The sequence below is a fragment of the Rhinopithecus bieti genome, unplaced genomic scaffold (genome assembly GCF_001698545.2).
Source record: "Rhinopithecus bieti isolate Rb0 unplaced genomic scaffold, ASM169854v2 scaffold_12088, whole genome shotgun sequence".
Lineage (NCBI taxonomy): Eukaryota > Metazoa > Chordata > Mammalia > Primates > Cercopithecidae > Rhinopithecus > Rhinopithecus bieti.
The window spans coordinates 707013-716616 of NW_016807975.1; the positions used below are offsets into that span (position 1 = coordinate 707013).

At 39.1% G+C, this 9604-nt stretch overlaps 1 long non-coding RNA gene across 1 annotated transcript; it reads right to left on the reverse strand.

Moving 5' to 3' along the window:
* Positions 1–647: 647 nt before the first annotated feature.
* On the reverse strand, positions 648–1425 carry LOC108537154 (uncharacterized). Its single transcript, XR_001887724.1, has 2 exons — positions 1291–1425; positions 648–959 (listed from the first exon to the last, which is right to left on the reverse strand). It is a non-coding gene; the product is annotated as an uncharacterized LOC108537154 (long non-coding RNA).
* Positions 1426–9604: the final 8179 nt, after the last annotated feature.

Below are 9604 nucleotides of genomic sequence, written 5' to 3' on the forward strand. Positions count from 1 at the left end.
TCCAAAAGACAGTATTTCCTATTAATTTTAGCAAAAAGATACTTACAAAATGGTATTTTACTACCTCTACATTTAACATACATCGGGCACTTCTAAACATCTAGATAGACTAGAAGTTTCAAGTAAGGAGTTAATTTGTCCACTATGTACAAAGCAGTCTTGAATAAACTGCAAACATGTAACAACAGTTATAATTTGAAAGAAGCTTTCAAATATGAACATTCTGGCCAAGAACCCTTCCTATCTCCATCAACCCACTGGGCAAGAATGCTCAAATTTTCAGAGGACAATCTTTCCTAGGACTTGTAAAACAAAATGTAGAAAATATATTAGTTTACTAACTCTACTTTTGTCATACACTGGCAACCTCTTTAACATCTAGAAAGACTAGATGTTGTAAATTAGGACTCATTTGTACATTATGTATACTATATACAAAGATAAAACAAAATGCACAGAAAGAGATGGTTCATCTTGCCTCGCTGTAAGCAGGGTGGCATAGAGCTCTCTGCAGTTCCCCCTCTTCCCTCCTCCCCTGTACCCATGCACAAACACAATGAGTATTACTCAACAGGTGATTTGGCCATTCCCCAACAAAACAACATTTTCCATGAATTGTAACAAACAGATATTTACAAAATGTGATTTTATTACCTCTAATTTTAACATATATCAGGCACTTCAGAACATATTAAAAAAACAGACATTTCCAAAAAGCTTAGCATTGTCAACTATATATACAGTAGTGAGGAATAAAATGCATACAAAACAATGGATAGTATATGAAAATGTCTTCTAAATATGACCAGGCTGGCATAGAACCTTCTGTTCTTTCTCAGGTCCTCCAGCTCCATGTCATCTAATCCACTGAACAAACATGGATGTACCGTTTCCAGAGGCCGCCTAACAACTCCATTTCCAAAAGTCATCTCCAGAAGACATTTATTTTCTATGACTTCCTTTAAACAAATGAGAATTTACAAGATGTGTGATTTTCTAACTCTACTTTATCACACCTCAGGAACCTCTTTCCATCTAGAAGGGCTAGATGTGACAAATGTTTTCTATTAAAAGGCTGGGGTGGAGTTGAGAGCAGGTTTTTCGTATTATATACACAGGCCTTCCATAAATGGCCAGTAAATCTTTCCAAAGGGTGGTGGGCATTTCCAACGGGCCAAACGTGACCTGTCATTCTACCATTCCTCCCTTCCAACTGCAAGATCTGGCAGAAGGAAGACCAGCTGCCCCGTGGCCCCTAACCTTCCACCCGTTGTTCCGGACTTCGCTCACCTCCCAGGCCCTTTAAGGCCTTTGTCCATAGTTCAGGCCTTTGTCCGTAGTTAAGGCCTTTGTCTAGGTAGGTCTTGCCCAATGGGGACAGAGCAGTCGCCGGGGATCTGGATCTACGCGGCTCCGTGGCCTGAAGAGGCAGCCGAGCCTGCCTGCGACCCTAGGCCGCCTTGGCCGCCTTGGCCGCCTTCTGGTTCTTCCACGCCCTAATGGCTTCCACCGCCTGGCGTTTGGGTGGCTGCCGTGCTTGTGCTTCCGGACCCGCCACTCCCGCTGCACCTAAAGGCGCTGTGTCCCGGCAGCTTGGCGGGCCCAGCAGACTTGGACTGGGAGGCCATGCAGCGGGTGCCAGGCCGCCACCCCCATCAGTTATCGAGGTGGGGTGGGGAAGAGAGGTTCGCCGTGGCTTCAGGGTCTGGGTCCTGGGTCGGGCCAGTAGGCAGCCACAGGGGAGGCCTCAGGTGTCTGCAGGGCAGAGGGCGTGGCCTGTCCTGGTGCCCCCCAGCTCGCCTGCCAGCCCAGGGCCGAAGGCCCCAGGCCCTGGGGGAGTGGGCCACTCCCCGTGTCTCTCCAATAAATCTTAGTATAGCTAAAATTCTAATTACTGTAATGAATATAAACAACCCACGACTAAGATACTGATTTAGCCAATAATCAATTTTGATAAATCACTACTGTATTGTTTTTTAAAGATCATCATCTGAAAATATGAATTCAAAATAGGAGAGTATCTTTGTTCACTTATTTGTAAAAAGACAATGTAGTAGCAGAGTGGTAAAACCAGAAGAATAGAAATTAAGAACTTCTAGTCTCAGCAAAGCCACTTTCTATTTGTGTGACATTCAGCAAGTCGGGTAGTACTTTACATGACCTTATATATGTTCTCTATTTTCCTGCCTAGGTTTGCCTAATGTCACTTTCCCCTCTTCATCCATTGTTGGAATGGGTTAGCCTCTCTCCCACCGAAAACCTTTCTAAATGATGCCTAGCCTTCTTTCTTTCACTTTTTGCCCAGTTAACTCCCAAACATCCTTGTGATTTCAGCTTCAAAATCCCTTCCTCAGAGAAGGCTTTCCTCGCCTTACAATCTAAATTATACCATACTGTTATAATTTATGATTGTACCCTTTTCTTCATAGCATTTGTTATAGTTAGTAGTATAACATATTTAAATCCTGTTTCCATTACTGGATTTAAGACCCATGAGCACAGAATCCTTGTTGATTTTATCATAGCTATATCTTTCATGCCTTTCTTGTCTAACACCCAGAAAATTCTCATTAAGATTTTAAAAATAAACTCTCCAGATCTTGATTTCCTCTTCTATAAATAGAGAATAATAATTGCAGCATTGTTGCAATCAATATGAGTTAATGTATATTTTAGAAATAGTAATCCAGTATGTTATTATTTGAATAAACCAATTTTCATTTCTAATAAACTAGTGTATCTCAATATAAAAGTTGAAGGAAGACATTGTATAAGCATACTTTAATTATGAAAACACTTTTAAAATACGCTGGACAGTGCACAATTCAAAAGCTTTGGATTCAAAGTGGGCCTGCCAAACGATGGACATTTCCTGTGGGACCGTTATCAGTCTTTCAATTGCAGTCCTGATTGAGAATGTTGCAGTTGGAAGAAGTGATTTGCAATGACAAAAGAGTACTGGTTGGACTCTGATGAGTAGACTTATCATGTGTGGCAGGAAATAAGGTTATCTGTGTCCAGGAAACAGATGGAAACCCATAGACTGCTTATGAAAGAAATGAATTCAGGAGATTAGAAAGTCATACCATTTACTTTTGAGGGGAAATTATTGGCGGAGTTTTGAGTAATTTGGCTTGTCATTCTCAACATCTGTTGCCTTTGCCGTTATACCACTTAGCTCCTGATGACAAACTGAACAAGATCAGTGAGTGCATGACAACTAATAAGCATCTTCATGGGTAAAATCAGTTAACATCAAAAACAGGCCAGTGGCAATCGTGTATGCAGTTTCCTGTTAGTAGTCTCTTCATTTTTACTATTCTTAGATAATTCTTTCACTCCTCAAGGATGCTGTCTAGAAACGACTTTAATTATAGTAGCTTGCTTATAGAAGCAAGCTTATATTGGCCCTAAAATAAACACATGTGTAATACAATTATAAGAATATCTGATATATGTTTTCTGATGTAGGATTATCAATCTCAGTCATATCTGTAATGAAACTGGAAAAAAAAACTACACGGAAAAGAATTCAAAATGATTTGGCACTGCCTTCTGCTTGGCCCATCTGCTGTTATTTTTTTTCCCCTACTGGCAAAATGTTAGACAATATTTCAACTTAGCATCTCATAGGCAGTTAAACAACAGACAAGATAAACTATATTATTGTTCCATTTATTTTTTTTTTAACTTTGTATACTGTTGTTTTTTCCCCTCAGTTAAGAGCAAGGTTAAATAGATCATTATGCTTTATTTGATTCAGCGTGTTTCATTCCTTAGAAACAATATTTTACATATCTAGCTTTCCTTTAAACTGTGTAGTGGACAAATTGGAATTCTGTTCCATGGACAAAGAAACTGATGCACAGCAGTCCACCCTTATCGCAGGGGACTTGTTCCAAGACCCATAGTGGATGCCTACAATCACAGATAGTACCAAACCTTATACAGGCATACCTCATTTTATAACACTTCACAGATTTTGCAATTTATTTTTAACAATGGAAGATTTGTGGCAATCCTGCATCAACCACGTCTATCAGGGTTATTTTTCCAACAGCATGTGCTTACTTCATGTCTGTGTCACATTTTGGTAATTCTCACAGCATTTCAAAGTGTTTCATTATTATATCTGTTACAGTGATAATTGCTAATTTGTTGATGTTACTATTGTAATTATCTGGTGTACCACAAACTACACGCATATAACATGGCAAACTTAATCCATAAATGTTGCGTGTGTTCTGACTACTTCACCAACCATCTATTGTCCTGTCTTCCTGCCTCTCCTTAGGCATCTCTTTCATGAGATACAACAATATTGAAATTAGGACAATTAATAACCCTATAATGACCTCTAAGTGTTCAAATGGAAGGAAGAGCTGTATCTCTCTCACTTTAAATCAAAAGCTAGAAACGATTAAGCTTAGTGAGGATGGCATGTTGAAAGCTGAGACTGGCCAAAAGCTAAGCCTCTTGAACCAAACAGTTAGCCAAGTTGTGAATGCAATGGAAAACTTCTTGAAGGAACTTAAAAGTGCTACTCCAGTTGCACTAAAAGTCACCAGCTGCATTAGCTGCTGAAATGAAAGGGAAACAGACATATTGCTGATATAGAGTTTTAATGGTCTAGATAGAAGATCAAACCAGCCACAACATTCCCTTAAATCAAAGCCTAATCTAGAGAAAGACCCTAACTCTCTTCAATTCTATGAAAACTGGAAGAAGTGAGAAAGCTGCATAAAAAAGTCTGAAGCTAACAGAGGTTGGTTTATGAGGTTCAAAGAAAGAAGCTGTCTCATAACATTAGAGTGCAAGGTGAAGAAACAAGTGCTAATGCAGAAGCTGTAGCAAGCTATCCAGAAGCTCTAGCTAATATAATTGATAAAGGTGGCTATGCTAAACAATAGATTTTCAATGTACATGAAACAGCCTTATATTGGAAGACGATGCCATCTAGACTAGAAAGAAGCCAATGCCTGTCTTCAAAGGACAAAGGGCAGACTGATTTTCTTGTTAGGGTTAATGAAGATGGTGGTGATTTTAAGTTGAAGCTAATGTTCACTGACCATTCTGAAAATCAAAGGACTCAAGAATTATGCTAAATCTACTCTGCCTGTGCTCTATAAATGGAACAACAAAGAATGAATGACAGCACATCTGTTTACAGCATGGATATTTTAAACCCACTGTTGAGACCTACTGCTCAAAAAAATTCCTTTCCAAATATTACTGTTCATTGGCAATGCATCCGGTCACCCAAGAGCTCTGATGGAGATGTACATGGAGATTAATGTTGTTTTTATGCCTGCTAACAACATCCATTCTGTAGCCTATGGATCAAGGATTAATTCTCACTTTCAAATCTTACATAAGAAATACATTTGGTAAGGCAATACCTGCCACAGGTTATGATTCTTCTGATGCATCTGGGAAAAGTAAGCTGAAAACCTTCTGGAAAGAATTATAGCATTCTAGATGTCATTAAGAACATCTGTGATTCATGGAAAGAGGTCAAAATATCAACACTAACAGGAGTTTTGAAGAAGTTAATTCCAACCTTGAACTGCTTTGAGCAGTTCAAGACTTCAGTGGAGGAAGTAACTACAGATATGGCAGAAATAAATAACAAAAGAACTAGAGCTAGAAGTGGAGTCTGAAGATGTGACTGAATTGCTGCAATCTTATAATACAACTTGAATGGATGGGGAATTGTTCCTTATGGATGAGCAAAGAAAGTGGTTCCTTGAGATAGGATCTACTCTTGGTGAAGATGCTGTGAATATTGTTGAAATGACAACAAAGAATTTAGAATATTTTATAAACTTAGTTGATAAAGCAGCAGCAGACGTTAAGAGGATTGACTCCAATTTTGAAAGAAGTTCTACTGTTGGGTAAAATATTATCAAACAACATCATACATGACAGAGAACTCTTTTGTGAAAGGAAAAGTCAGTCAACGTGGCAAACTTCATTGTGGTCTTATTGTAAGAAATTGCCACAGCCCCAAAGCAAAACAAAAAAGAGATACAATTTGTCATTACTTCTGAAAAGGAAGGAAGGAAGGAAGGAAGGAAGGAAGGAAGGAAGGAAGGAAGGAAAGAAAGAAAGAGAAATTGCTACAGCCACCCCAATCTTCTGCAATTTCTGACCTGATCAGTCAGAAATCATTAATGTTGGGGCAAGACTCTCCACTAGCAGAAGATTAGGATTCACTGAAGACTCAGATGATCATCAGCATTTTCTAGCAATGTAATATTTTAAGATATGTACATTGTACTTAGACATAATGCTATTGTACACTTTAAACAAAGTATTTTATTTCAATAATTTTGGGGGTACAGGTGATGTTTGGTTACATGGATAAGTTATTTAGTGGTGACTTCTGAGATTTTGGTGCACCTATCACCCAAGCAGTGTACACTGTACCCAATGTGTAGGTTTTTATCCCTCACCCACCCCACACCCTTTCCCCTGAGTTGCTAAAGTCCATTGTATCATTCTTATGCCTCTGCATCTTCATAGCTTAGCTTCCACTTATAAGTGAGAACATATGATGTTTGGTTTTCCATTCCTGAATTGTCTTTTTGAATAATGGTCTCCAATTCCATCCAGGTTGCTGAAAATGTCATTATTTCGTTCCTTTTTGTGGGTGTTATTCCCAAATATGTGTGTGTGTGTGTGTGTGTGTGTATTTCCTTTATCCACTTGCTGATTGATGGGCATTTGGACTGGTTCTATATTTTTGCAATTGTGAATTGTGCCACTATGAGCAAGCATGTGCAAGTGTCTTTTTCATATAATGACTTATTTTCCTCTGGGTAGATACCCAGTAGGGGGATTGCTGGATCAAATGCTAGATCTACTTTTAGTTCTTTAAGGAATCACCATACTGTTCTCCATAGTGGTTGTACTAGTTTGCATGCCTACCTGTGGTGTAAAAGTGTTTCATTTTCACCACATCCATGCCAACATCTATCATTTTTTCATTATGGCCATTCTTGTAGGAGTATGGCCATTCTTGCAGGTGGTATCACGTTGTGGTTTTGATTTGCATTTCACTTGATTGACTATAGTATAGTGTAAACATTACTTTTTTATACACTAGGACACCAAAAAATTTGTGTGACTTGCTTTACTGTAATATTCACTCTATTGTGGTAGTCTGGAACAAAACACAGAATATCTCCAAGGTATGTCTGTGTGGACTCTGTTTTTCCTTCTACATGTATACCTATGATGAAGCTTAATTTATAAATTATACATGATAATAGAGTAACAACTAATAATAAAATAGAACTCCATTATAATACTGTAATAAAGGCTATATGAATGTATACTGTCATTTTCTCTCAAAATATTGTACTGCATGCACCTATTTTTGGATCTTGGCTGACCACAGGAAACTGAAGCAGAGGAGAAAAACTGCAGATCTGAGTAGGGACAACTGTATAGTGTTAAAAAGCTTGCAGTTCATTATAGGTTCAGGATGATAGACTCAAGAGTGAAACTAGGACATGTGCCAACCACTTAATTAAGCTTTTAAAATAATTAACTCCTATCGGAAACACACCTTCAATAAAATGAATTTACAGTTTCCTACTAAGCACAGACCTGAACACTGAAAAAAAACCTGGATTTTGGTAAAATTTCCCATCTCCATTCCATCATACATATCATTCATTCATTTATTCAATCTTTTATTTAACCTGAATGATCTCAGGCCTCACCAGCTTTGAATAAATATGAGGTTACATGAACTTTAACACTCAACTTCCCATGACTCTTACTTCTAATTTGCATGATTGCAAAACCTCAGCTTGCTTAATGCTTCTGGAGTTTTCACAATTATTTCTGGGAATCCCCAAGAGAAGGTTTATATGAGTTTGCATGAATTCATTTATGTTTCTCTGCTCCAATATTTTGCTAAAGTGGTAGCAACACTTTGCTAAAGTGTATTTGATGCCCAAAATATGCTGTAGGGAGAAACTCTGCACCTGCTATGGCTACCAGACTTTCTGTAAGAAGGAGACTGCTGGGTGCCTTTATCTCCCCCGTACTTGATGAGAACAGAGATTCTCCATGGGTCATCACTCTCAACCCTCTGAGACTATGGTAGCATAGGATGGTTACTTTGTACTTACCTCTGTAAAATTCTGCCATGAGGACCTCTGAATTAGCACTTCTTTCCCTAAGTCTTACAAGATTTTTATGATGATCCCTTTAGCTTCCCCCTGTTGTTGGTCTTTCTGTCTATGTTACTTCTGCTTTTTAGACTGGGTCAGGGCAGGCAAATCTTATCTTCCATTTCTCTGTCTTATCTTTCCAGATATCAGTGCAAAAAAAAAAAAAAAAAAGAGAAAAGAAAGAAAGAAAGAAAAAAAACACGTAAAAGAAACTGTTCTCTCTTTCTTTTTTCCATCCAAAGTAAAATTAAAAATGTTTATTAATAAACTGATTCCCCAGGCTATCACTGATCTACTATTCTGTAAAGAACCAATCTGAGTCTCAGTTTTGCTCAGAACAAAAAGAGTTATTGAATAGCTACTATGAACTAGGCTTATATTGAATGCTGGATCAGAAATTAAAAAAAAAAAAAGCCTCAGCCCCTGCCTTCAATAAACTCTTGGTTTGAGAAAAGGCATTCAATGATAAAATAACTAGTAACTTAAAATGTAAATGTTATAATAAAAAGAATGAGGAATTGTTGTAAACATACGTGGGGATTACTAATTTGGCTGGGTACAGCATTTTGAGAAAATATTTTTGGAGGAAGTGGCAGGTAAAATTTTGTTGGTATTTTAGAGGGGTATGAAAAGGCTGACTTGAATCTCGGGAGGCAGAGAAAGAGATTAAGGGCATCCAGCAATACAATGAGTATTGCTTTACAATGAGTAAAGTCAAGGCATTCTCAAATGCTCACAGACCTCTGAAAATAGAAGTTCTATGTGGCTGGGATGTTACATACATGAAAGAGAATTTTAAGAGTAGTTTGAGGGTAAGATTGTGAAGGGATTTTGATTGTCAAACTGAGCTATGTGGACTGTATCCTGTTAGATGATGAGCAGCCATTAGAGGCTTTAAACAAGAATCTGATACATAATTGTGTCAAAGCAAATGAGGAGGCCAGGCTATTGGCCTGAGGTTTGATTTGTTTTTCTAAGACCACCAGAGCGGGCACAAAAGAACCAGCGAGTAGGCAAGTGTAGGAGCAAAACTGCAAGTTTATTTTGGTCACCTAGCTTCAGGGGAAGAAGGTGGGTAGGGAGAGGTCTGTTGGCCCCGACAAATGAGGCCCACAGAGTCACCCATGCAGCTCTCGGACGGAGTTCCAACAGTCCCGACCGCAGTGGGGAAGCTGGGAAGTCCGTGCGTGGCGTTCATCCGGAGCGGCTTTTCTAGGAGTGGGAGGGCAATAGACGGGGCACGGGCGTGTCGGGGGGAGTTCCGCAGGTGCGACCAGGTAAATCTTGGTCTCTTCAGATTGACATCACCTGGCGCATGCCTAGTTGGTCTGCACCTTCCCGGGTCGCCGGCTGCATTTTCACGCGCGTGGGAAAAGTTGGGGGGGATGAAGAACCCGGAAGTGCACCATCTTGCCTCC